This window comes from Bidens hawaiensis, unplaced genomic scaffold (assembly GCF_021521415.1).
Source record: "Bidens hawaiensis isolate Kalapana, Puna unplaced genomic scaffold, B.hawaiensis_p1.1 tig00012278_1, whole genome shotgun sequence".
Classification (NCBI taxonomy): Eukaryota; Viridiplantae; Streptophyta; class Magnoliopsida; order Asterales; family Asteraceae; genus Bidens; species Bidens hawaiensis.
Genome location: NW_027491997.1, coordinates 303,119 through 313,794, shown reverse-complemented (window position 1 = coordinate 313,794; position 10,676 = coordinate 303,119). Strand labels below are relative to the sequence as shown.

General features: G+C 32.7%; 1 pseudogene across 1 annotated transcript; it reads right to left on the bottom strand.

Annotated features, from left to right (window-relative positions):
* Positions 1-589: 589 nt before the first annotated feature.
* LOC143540551 (SEC14 cytosolic factor-like) lies at positions 590-2,895 on the bottom strand (annotated as a pseudogene). The gene is made up of 11 exons (XR_013136611.1): positions 2,767-2,895; positions 2,644-2,672; positions 2,352-2,435; positions 2,224-2,277; positions 2,066-2,143; positions 1,901-1,954; positions 1,499-1,558; positions 1,327-1,422; positions 1,136-1,237; positions 979-1,059; positions 590-893 (listed from the first exon to the last, which is right to left on the bottom strand). The product of XR_013136611.1 is annotated as an SEC14 cytosolic factor-like (transcript).
* Between the last annotated feature and the right edge of the window lie 7,781 nt (positions 2,896-10,676).

The following is a 10,676-nucleotide window of genomic DNA, read 5'->3' as shown; positions in this document are numbered from 1 at the left end:
TTAGGTCTATCAAATCATGTTTAATCTCTCATCCCACGTCAATTTAGGTCGTCCTCTACCCCTCCTCCTATATAAAACATAAAACAGACAGTTAATAAATAAGCTAAACTAAGCCAGAAAGGCTTCAACTTGAAAAATACTCATCAATAGTCCTTAAGCCTTGAAAATATGGCTTGAAACAAATCAAAATTGAGCTTAAGATAGAATTTAGCTTTCACATTTACTGAAGAAACTGATAACAGGCTGTACCTAACAAATTGCTTTATCATTCAGGTAGTTACATTTTTAATGTAATAAAACAAAAAACATGAATATAAAAGAATATATGTTTCAAGCATACAAGTACATGACAACAAAACGTTCCAGAAGTAAGCAATGAAGATGGTACATTTGATACTTCATTGTGCTTCATTGTTCAGTGTCTATATTCGACTCCGACTCCTGAGGTCAAAAAGACCACTTTGCTGTCTTGTTTGTCACTAACGAAAAGTTTAAACTTATAACAGGAATTTACAAAATATCTGATAATAATCATCACCAACTGCTGTGCATGCATTTCGCTTGATGTCCATTTCCATATATATTGATATCATTATTTTATCCATCAGCAAACCGATTCCGGTTCTCCACCTTATAAAGCTCAGTCTCTATAGTTTGAACAATTGTACAACCGGTTAGGTCAGGTTCAGAGAGACCTACATGAACTGACCCTAGTTTGACAGGGGTTGTGGCTCAACACCTGCAGCTTGCTGGTTCATGTAATTATAGAGCTGCTGGTGAAACTCATGGTCCAGTGAGAAACAACAATCATCACCCATTGAGCTTCTAGAATATTTTGATGATCCAGACCCTTGTCTTCTACAAAAATGGGGTAGAGATTCATAATCCATTATCTGCACATTTCAAATAAACACAGATTTGTTAAAAATATTATGTGGTTTTACACACGAAGCGTTTAATTTCACCCACTGATGTTACCTTCAATAAGTCATCTTTACCACAACCTTGAAGGACCTGCACTCTCTTTCTTGTTCTTTCTTGCAGAAGTGGCTTCACCACCTGAAAAGACTCACACTTTTAGCGTGTACATCGAAAGCCCTTAATCTTTTATCAGTGATAAAGAGAAATGGCAAACCTTCGAACATGCTGAAAATACATACGGTGCATTGACAATATAATAAGTATCTGTTTTCTCTGGGTAGTTTAAGTCATCAATACTAGATATATCTGTCAACAACTGCAATGAATGGAACAGAAAACCGTATAAGTTTTATTGCAGGTTTCTTGAAATATAGTCAAGATAAAAATGGGAACTTTATTCAAAACCTTGATTTGATTGAGATGTGAGAGTTTGAGGCCGGTCATATCCAAAACCTTAACACAAGTGGTTATGTGTCTTTCAAACTCTTTTGATGCAGATGGCTACAATAAGAATATGAGTTAGCATTTTTGACAGATGTGGTCGAAACTTTAGATTATAATCATAATTTGAGCTTACCAATATCACATGGTCTCTATATTCATTTATCTGGATGTGAGATTGAACATAGTGCTGAGCCTAAAATCAGAGAAAACATCAAGAAACATCAAGCTCAATTTCAAATACAATAAAGAAACGCAGGAGATGAATGAGTAATTAGCGCGATTTGAAGAATAATAGTTAGATAATTAATCATCTGAATCTAGGAATCTTTGATAGATAGGTAGACAATTCTGCATTTATCTCAATGATTAGATTTTCCTACTGTAACTTCTTACATGTGTCTTCAAAGCTGATTTCTTAACCCTAACCATGATCACAGTACCAATCACTCGTAACAATGTTACATCCAAAAATCAAGAATCTCACACGAATCTTTCGTATAATTTCATCTAAAACCATGTATAGACAGATGCTTACAGATGCTTTGTCATATGTGCTGAGCCCTACACCAATAGCAATAACGGGTCGCCCCTAAATAATTTACAAGAAAACAAAGAATCATCAGTTCTGATCCAGATCACATTGGTGTCTATAAATCCAGAAAATTGCAAAAAATAGACACAAAGTAAACAAAAAGCATACATCTTTTGTGTAACCAGACAACCCGATAAGCTGTGAGTCACGGATCGATCTATAAAACTCAGCGGGAATGATCGGGTTCTGCAAACATAAGCAGAAAGTTAATAATTTTGAACTGTTGACAACATTAAAACATGTAAAATCCTAAAAACAGAACTCACCGATAATATCTTGTCGATCTCATTTTCGATTCTCCAGTTCAGACAATCAACCAGCTGAAAAGACAAGATTCATCAGCAGAGGGATCTAATGTGATAACAAGTTTCAAGCGAAATGAGTTCGAATTAACCATGTTATGAGCTTTGGAAATGTTCCCATCTCTTGCTTGAAGAAACCGGATGGCAGTCTCGGTTGGATACCCTCGATGCAAATTCTGTAAATAAATAATATCACAATGTAACAATAAACCCTAATCAATTTATAGACTTTTATGATGACAAAATCAAATAGAGCTTCAATTAGCAATGAGTTAAAAGAGAATCATATGTATAAGGCATTTAATCAAACACCTGGTGTGCATTCAATTTATAAAATAAAAAACTGGGAATCAAAAGGGGATCTTGGTATAGCAAGAATGGAACCTGGAATGTGATCTTGAGTGGCTCATCAGCTGCAACAAAATATTTGAAAATAATAATAAGGAAATTGAGGATGGTTTTTACTTTTTAAAAATATAAAAAAAAAAAAAAGAGTAAAAGAGTGACCTGATTCCATTAAAGTCTGGAATTGCTTGATCATATCCTGGGTTATGACCACCATTTTACCCAGAAAATAATCTGCTCTCAAAAACTTATAAATTTGATAACTTAACTTTACTCTACCCACAATTAAAGTTTAAACTTTAAACCACCAGCATGAGAGAGAAGATGATGATGATGATGATGAAAGTGCAGAGAAGTAGGTGAAGAAGCACATATACTTCTTGTGGAATTATTGGCGGAAAAAAGTTTACTTTTTAAATTTTTTGATTTTACCATTTTCTTTCTTGATTATTAAAATTGACATTTGACCAGAATTTTTTCCAAAAATAAACACTTACTTTTCTTCGTCATCCTTCTTTTAAACAACTGAACGAGTCGCATAAGCCGAGTCGAGTAAAGTAAGGATGACTCGGTGTTTGGTATCGGAAATTATTAAATATAGATATCAGTATCAAAGACAAAAGTAAATAACCCTAAACATGGATTCAGGAAAACATCAGTACTGGTCTTGATCCGAAAGCTCAAAATGTCGATATTAAATTAGGACTAACGGTACCCATTTGGTACTAGTTCAGTACCGGTATCCAGTACAATATTTGACATCCAGAGTAAAGCTTAGTTTTCGCTTTTTGGCACTGAAACTCATGAAAGTCTACAAGTAGACCTTTTGATCTTATAGAGAACGATACATGTCCACTCGTAACCTAAATTAGCCTACTAATCCACCTCACTAACTACAGTTCTATGTATATTAGTAGGCTAAACTATCCTACCAAATAACATGGCGACTTAACCTATGAGAGAGGTATTGTCTGTGATTAAGATGTTTTATGATAGTTAATAATGTAAATTACATGTTAATACAAGATTGATGAAATTTGAGGTACTTGAGAAATCAGAATAGCATCTCTTACTTATTAACAGGGTTTCTTCATCCTTTAAATGAAGAACAAAATCAAATTAAAGAGTATGATTTAACTACCAAGACAATAAAAATAATCAAAAGTTCAAAACCTAAATACTAGTTGAGGTATTTTCTTGCGTCAAGGAAAAAGACATCAATGTCAACTTTCTTATTTGTCAAAATAATTTCTTTGACTTTTTTTTTCATTGAAATTACTACTTTTAGATAAGATTCATTAAAAAATATTTGTCTTGTATAAAACCTTATGTTTGTAAAACTCTAGTTATTTATAGAAACTTTGAATTGCTTAAAAAAAATTTGTTTTACAAAAAGACATAAATTTGTGACTATTGTGTTACTACTTAGGTGGTGTTTGGGATTCCTTATTAAGCCCTCCTTTTGGCTTTATTAACTTTTGAAAGAAGTTAATTGTTTAAAAGATGCTTGGTAACCCATAAATGCTTTTGAGTTTTAACTTCTCAGCAAGTGTAAAAAGGAAATTTTTTTAAAGTTAAGAAATCCCAACATTATGAACTTTTGGGTTTGATGAGAAGGCAGCTTGCAACTCTTGATCATCCCTACCACCACAAAGCTCTCAACTAAACCTTGCCACCATTAATTTAACACCCGCATCTCTCAACTACATCCCTACCATCGTCAATTTAACACCAATTTAACATCTATGGCTCTCAACTACATCCCTACCATCATCAATTTAACCTTTGCAGCTATCCCTATCACCATCAATTTAACCCTACCACCATCAATTTAACATCAATTTAACACCAATTTATCACATATTGACTTATTGTTTATAAGTTAATCCAAACACTTTTCTTGAAAACTCCATTTTGGAAAGTTATATTTGATAAGTCCTTTTACAAAAAGTCCTTTTACAAGAGGTCCTTTTAGACTTGAATAAGGAATCCCAAACACACCCTTACTTGACTTCAACGTTTTCATAAGTTGCACTTATTGTTTAATCGTTATTGATGTGAGCTAAGTTTTTCCGTTTGAATTTGATTTTGTAAAGCAGTAAAAGATAGGACGAACAATCCATTGTCGAATCATGACATTGATATTGAAATTGTTGTTTTTGGTTGGACCCCGTAACTTAAAGGCTATTGGACAGTTAATGCGTGACTTGCTCATAACATCGACCATAGTCTTTCTCTTACTTTTTTTAGTTTCGTAAACATAACTTGTACATAGCATCTCCATTAATCCACAATTGATCCATTGGGGGACTTTTATGTGATTTTTCAGAAGACCTTATTTAAGTAATTTGGAATTTGGATGATCCCTTAGATCGGAGTCTATTTTGTATTATATCCTCAATTCAGAAGAAAAAGAATTATAAAAAATAGTTAACAACTATCTAAATTATTCATACATCTCATTCTATATAAAAGAATAAAAAATTTAATATATTATATAGTGAATATTTACATATCAAAGTTGACTATTAATTCTTTATATCCATCTTTATAAATGTTTGCAAGCTTAAGTAATAGAAACGAAAAAAACAATATAAGAAATGTTAAAGTTAAACTACAAAGGGAGGAAAAAACGAAAAGTATAAAAATGATTTGTGGTCACATAAACAATCACTTAGCAAAAAATTCAAAAAAAATTGTTAAAAAATCATAATTCAAAATGTAAATAAAAACCGAAAAAAAACAAAATGTTTTCCTCCGTCATTCTCGTTCAACAAAAACGACGAAAAGACACAATGTAAAGAAAAAAGACACAATGCCGAAAATTAACAAACAATACAATTATAAATAAAAAATGACACAATAGGTCGCAAAATCTAACACAATACTGAACAAAATAGAACACAATGTTGAGTAATATAACACAATATCTAGAAAAAAAGACACAATCAATGACGAAAATAAACACAAAACACAATTAATTAATAAGAAAACACAATGATGTTTTTTTCCTCAGCATTGTGTCTTTTTCGAGTTTTTTATAAAACGAGGAAGACGGTGTAAACATTTTTGTGTTTTTACAATTTTCATTTTTTTTATATTAATTTTTCATTATTTTTAGAGTTTTTTTTGTCTAAAAATTATTCTCATCTTTCTCATTTCTGTTCTCTTTTATAGAATAACTTAACCTAATAAATAGAATAAGAAACTACTATTTAGATAGATAAAAAATTTAGAGATAATAATAATGTTCAGTTAATGGTAAAGGTTGATGATCCACTTCGAATGGTTTATAACATCTTATGGTCTGTTCAACTTACATAAATTGATTTCTATTATCCTAATGGGAACGGAACACTGCCGACTGTTCAAAAATTGGTTTTATGTTGGATTCGTCGGTATATTTCCAACGGCATTCACTCCAAGGCTGTTTGTTTACATGTGAATGTAACCATTCAGATGTAAACATTTGATTCATTCAGACTTCAGACTGTTTGGTTCTAAATAGAAAAACATTTAAACATCTTAATAGTTAAAATTAGGCCTGAATCATTCAGACTTATTGTTGTTGCTGAATGGAACAGAGGTTCATTCAGATTTGACTCATTCAGATCTGAATGAACTAAACCGTCACTCCATCAGTAAAGGTATAGTTTTCTTGTAAGTGATACTAGACTGTTAAAAAATTGTATGCATCAGTATTCTATTCATCCGCCATTAATCCATTATATTAGATAGTTGTAATTAGTTAAGAAACTATTTTCCAATGTTTTTCTTATGATTTATAAAGGATAAACATGTTATATGACATATGACAATTTTTTTAACGGACAACGAATCCTTTAAATGAGCTACAAATTAAATTCATCACATTGGGATACACTCGTCTTTCGATCCAAGAAAACCCCCCACCTAAGGTCAACGCCCGTAAATACTCTCCCGAAGGCACGACAGTGCGGTGAGATAAAACACAAGTTTAGTCCAAGAATCTAACTAGTGAAAACCACTTACTTGCCTAGTCTCGCATAAAGACTACTACATTATGTTATCGAATGATGGCCCATAAAGGTATGCTTAACGTTGAAGCAGTATTATCTATATATAGATAAAAACAAATGATAGTGTCACAAACTTTTTAATATATTCTTTTACACCTCTCAGGTAATAAACATTTGAATTTTAATAATATATTAATTTGGTCTATGGGGGTGTCCCATAAAGCCTTTGATATGTGATCCGTGTGAGTTAGATTCTTCCCTGACACAGTTTATTAGTTTGCTTATAATTTTCAATGTTTCTATATGTATGTATTTTTTGATTGCTTTATTAGTTTTCTCTCTTTTCAGTTTTTTAAGCATATTTATTTCTTTTAAATATGATAACTTGACGAATTAACTTTTAGGTTTAATTTCCGTACTAATAATGAACTATTTTTTGTTTTAAACATGCTAATATTTTGTATAATTGGCTATATAAGTGTCACTACTGTTAGGGGTGTTTCCGTGTTTACTAATTTATTTTTTAGGTTAATATACCGATACGAACCATGCCGATAGCGACCACATTCGTGTCACTTTGATTTTAAATGTGTGCCGCACTGTTTTGGGTGTTTACAAAGTTATAGTTTTTGATTTAGTGTTGGTGACGTAACGAACTTGACTGATACCAACCGAATTTGTGTTCCGCCGCCGCAATGCGATGAGTTTGCTACCTAGTTGTGTTAAAATTCCAAAATTCTATTAATCCGTTCTTCAACCATTATTCTCGTAGAATACTAAATCTGTCACGAAATTGAATATGATTGTTTTTTTATTCGTTTATATCAAAAGATATGTGGGCAAAGTTTTGTAGGTCTTATCAAGAATCAAGAACCAAGTAATATGCATAAAGCTTTGAACAATTATTTTGATGAGATTGAACGGACATATTCCTTTTCTTTTTTCCATGACAAGTTTCCTTCTTCCAAATGCTAACAAGGACCACAAATTCTCAATAACTGGCAACAACTAGCTATATGTGGGTGCTACTAAAACCACAAATGCTTCAAATATTTAGACAGAATTACAGAAGTTGTCCTTTATGTTTACACCAAATTTCAGTGGTTGTCCTTTATCTTTAAAAATAACATAAATTGTACTTTATGTTTCTTAATGTTGCACCGTTTGTCCTTTAACCCTAACTCAGTTAATTTTTTCCGTTAAGTCAAGTCATGTGCCTTGCACACTAGGGTAAATTAGTCATTTCACCTGCTAAACTAAAAATATAGTTTTTTAATTAATTAATAAACAAAAATAAATAAATGAAAAACTTTATATATATATATATATATATATATATATATATATATATGTGTGTGTGTGTGTCTGTGGAGAAACTCTCTCTCTCTCTCTCCATAAACCACCAGCCACCACTGCCATAACCACCACCCACCACCGCTGCAACAACCACCTGCCACCACTGCAAAGCCCAATTGGTTCACCACCACACCCACCAACCTCCCTATCCCCAAACCCTAAACCCGACAACCACCTTCATAGCCTGAACCGCCGTCGTCGACAGATCTGCCTTCCAGCGACGGACCAAGATTATATCTGCCTTCCCTCGACGGCGCTCAGATCTGCCTTCCAGCGACGGACCACGATTATAACCACCAGTGACGGCGCTCAGATCTGCCTTCCCTCGACAACCCTGACCACGATTATATTTCCGGCAAGCTCATATCAATGTCGTTGTTCGCTAATCAAAGGTTGCAGGACTTGATTTGGTTGAATCGGTAGGCTAGTGGTGTGTTCCACCGTGTTTGCGGCTGCCGAGGAATTGAACAAAAGCAGACATTGGTGGTTAAATATCGATGAACGGTGGTCGCCGGAAGTTGAATGGTGGTGGTTAAATCCTTGATTGTTTTGGATATGGTGAAACCTTATGATTTTTTATTTAGATTTGATTTTTATTGGATTTGAGGGTTGCGTACGGACGGCGGAGAGCAGTGGGTTGGTTGGTGGCTGTGGTGGTTCGCCGGAGAAGATAGTGGTGGTGGTTCGCCGGAGAAGATGGTGGTGGTGGTGATGGGTTGGTGGTGGTGTATGAAGAAGAGAATGTGTTCTTTTTTTTTAAATGTCTTTTTAGTAAGCGGGTAAAATGACTAATTTGTGCAAGGCACATGACTAGACTTAACGATAAAAACTAACTGGGTTAGGGCTAAAGGACAAACGGTGCAACATTTGGAAACGTAAAGTACAATTTATGTTACTTTTAAAGATAAAGGACAACCACTGAAATTTGGTGTAAACATAAAGGACAATTTCTCTAATTCTGTCAAATATTTATGTTTTGTTTTTTTAACGCGTTTTGGCTTTGATACACGATGATATAAGCAGATCAGAACTTAAAGCATTCTCAACTCATCTCCTATAATTTTGTGAGAGTTTTTTTTTCTTTTTTTTTTTTGTAAATTATAAGTTAGGGTTAAAAGTGGTTTTGAGTAAAGAAAGAGAACGATTAATGTTTTTTTTTTAATTTTGGGGAAAACTTGTTTGTCTCAATTTATTTTTTAATATATCTTGAATTTCTTGTGAGTAGAGGAGAGATAAATTTGTAATGATAAGAGTATAAAAGTATTATTTGATTGAACAAGAAAGTGAAATATGGTGTTTTTTTTTTGTGTGTAATTGTAGAGATGGATATGGAGGAAGGGCATTCTCAACTCATCCCTTAAAATTATGTTATGAGATTTTGCAAATTACAGGGTGGGGTTGTGAGTGTAAATTATAGGATGGAGAGAGAAAATGTAATGATTTTTTTTATAAATTTTGGAAAACTTTTTTTGCCCTTATTTATATTTTAATATTTGTTGAATTCGTTGCGAGTAAATGAGGGAGAAGATTGTAATTATAAAGATATAAAAAATATTATTTAGACAGATTTACAGAAATTGTCTTTTATGGATATACTCAATTTGACTATTTATCCTTTATGTTCAAAGTTGATATACTTTATACTTTATGTTTCCAAATGCTACACTAATTGTCATTTGGCTCTAACCCAGTTAGTTTTTCTCATTACGTCAGATCATTTACATCGCATACGAGGATAAATTAGTCATTTTACCTATTTAATTAAAAACATTTTAATAATTAAAATAAAAAATATATATCACCATTCCATTTTATATCAAAATAAAGAAACCCTAACCCATCCCTCTTTCAAATGGTCGGCATCTTCATCCATGAATCCATGATTCATGATCCATGATCCATTGCTACCTAGTGACGGATCTAGCATCAATTTCAAGGGTAACATTAAAAAAATTTTATACCATACTTTAAACGATGAAAACGAAACAAAAATAGAAACACGATAATAAATATATTTAAACACATGGGTGTAGAATTTCCCTATTCGGTTTTGGAAATCGTGAAATCGGGCAATTACATCATGTTCTTTAACTTATTATTCTTTTATGCATTCCTTAAATTGTAGTAACCAATTTCCAAGTTATTCTCACATATCAACTTTATTACCGAAAGAAAGAGACTTTAGAAAAAGAGTCTTCAGATTCATTACGACCACGAAATGATAAACTATTTTCCAACAATAAACTAAAACCGCAAACATAACCCAATAATCGATATCAATTCCCTAAATTGTACTAATGCAACGAAAGAAAGTAATCGCTTACGCTTCTTGAAAACTCAAATTACACGAAAAGAACTACACAACCCACGATCTAGAGTTAGGCGTCATAATCTTTGCCTTAAAGTTATATAGGCACCATCTCTATGGAGTTAAATTCATTGTGTACACTGATCACAAAAGTTTAAAACACATTTTTGAACAAAAAGAGCTCAACATGCGTCAACGAAGATGGATGGAAACATTGAATGATTACGACTGTGGAATCGTTTATCACGATGTAACATCCTAAATATTTTAATATTAAATAAAGAAAGTCGCGTTTAGTTATCGTGTGTCAATAATTAATTAATACCATATAAAGAAAGGATCATGGGGACTTAGATTAATTAAGGTGGGTTAAAGGGTAATGGGCTTAAAAGGGTATAAATACCCCCCTT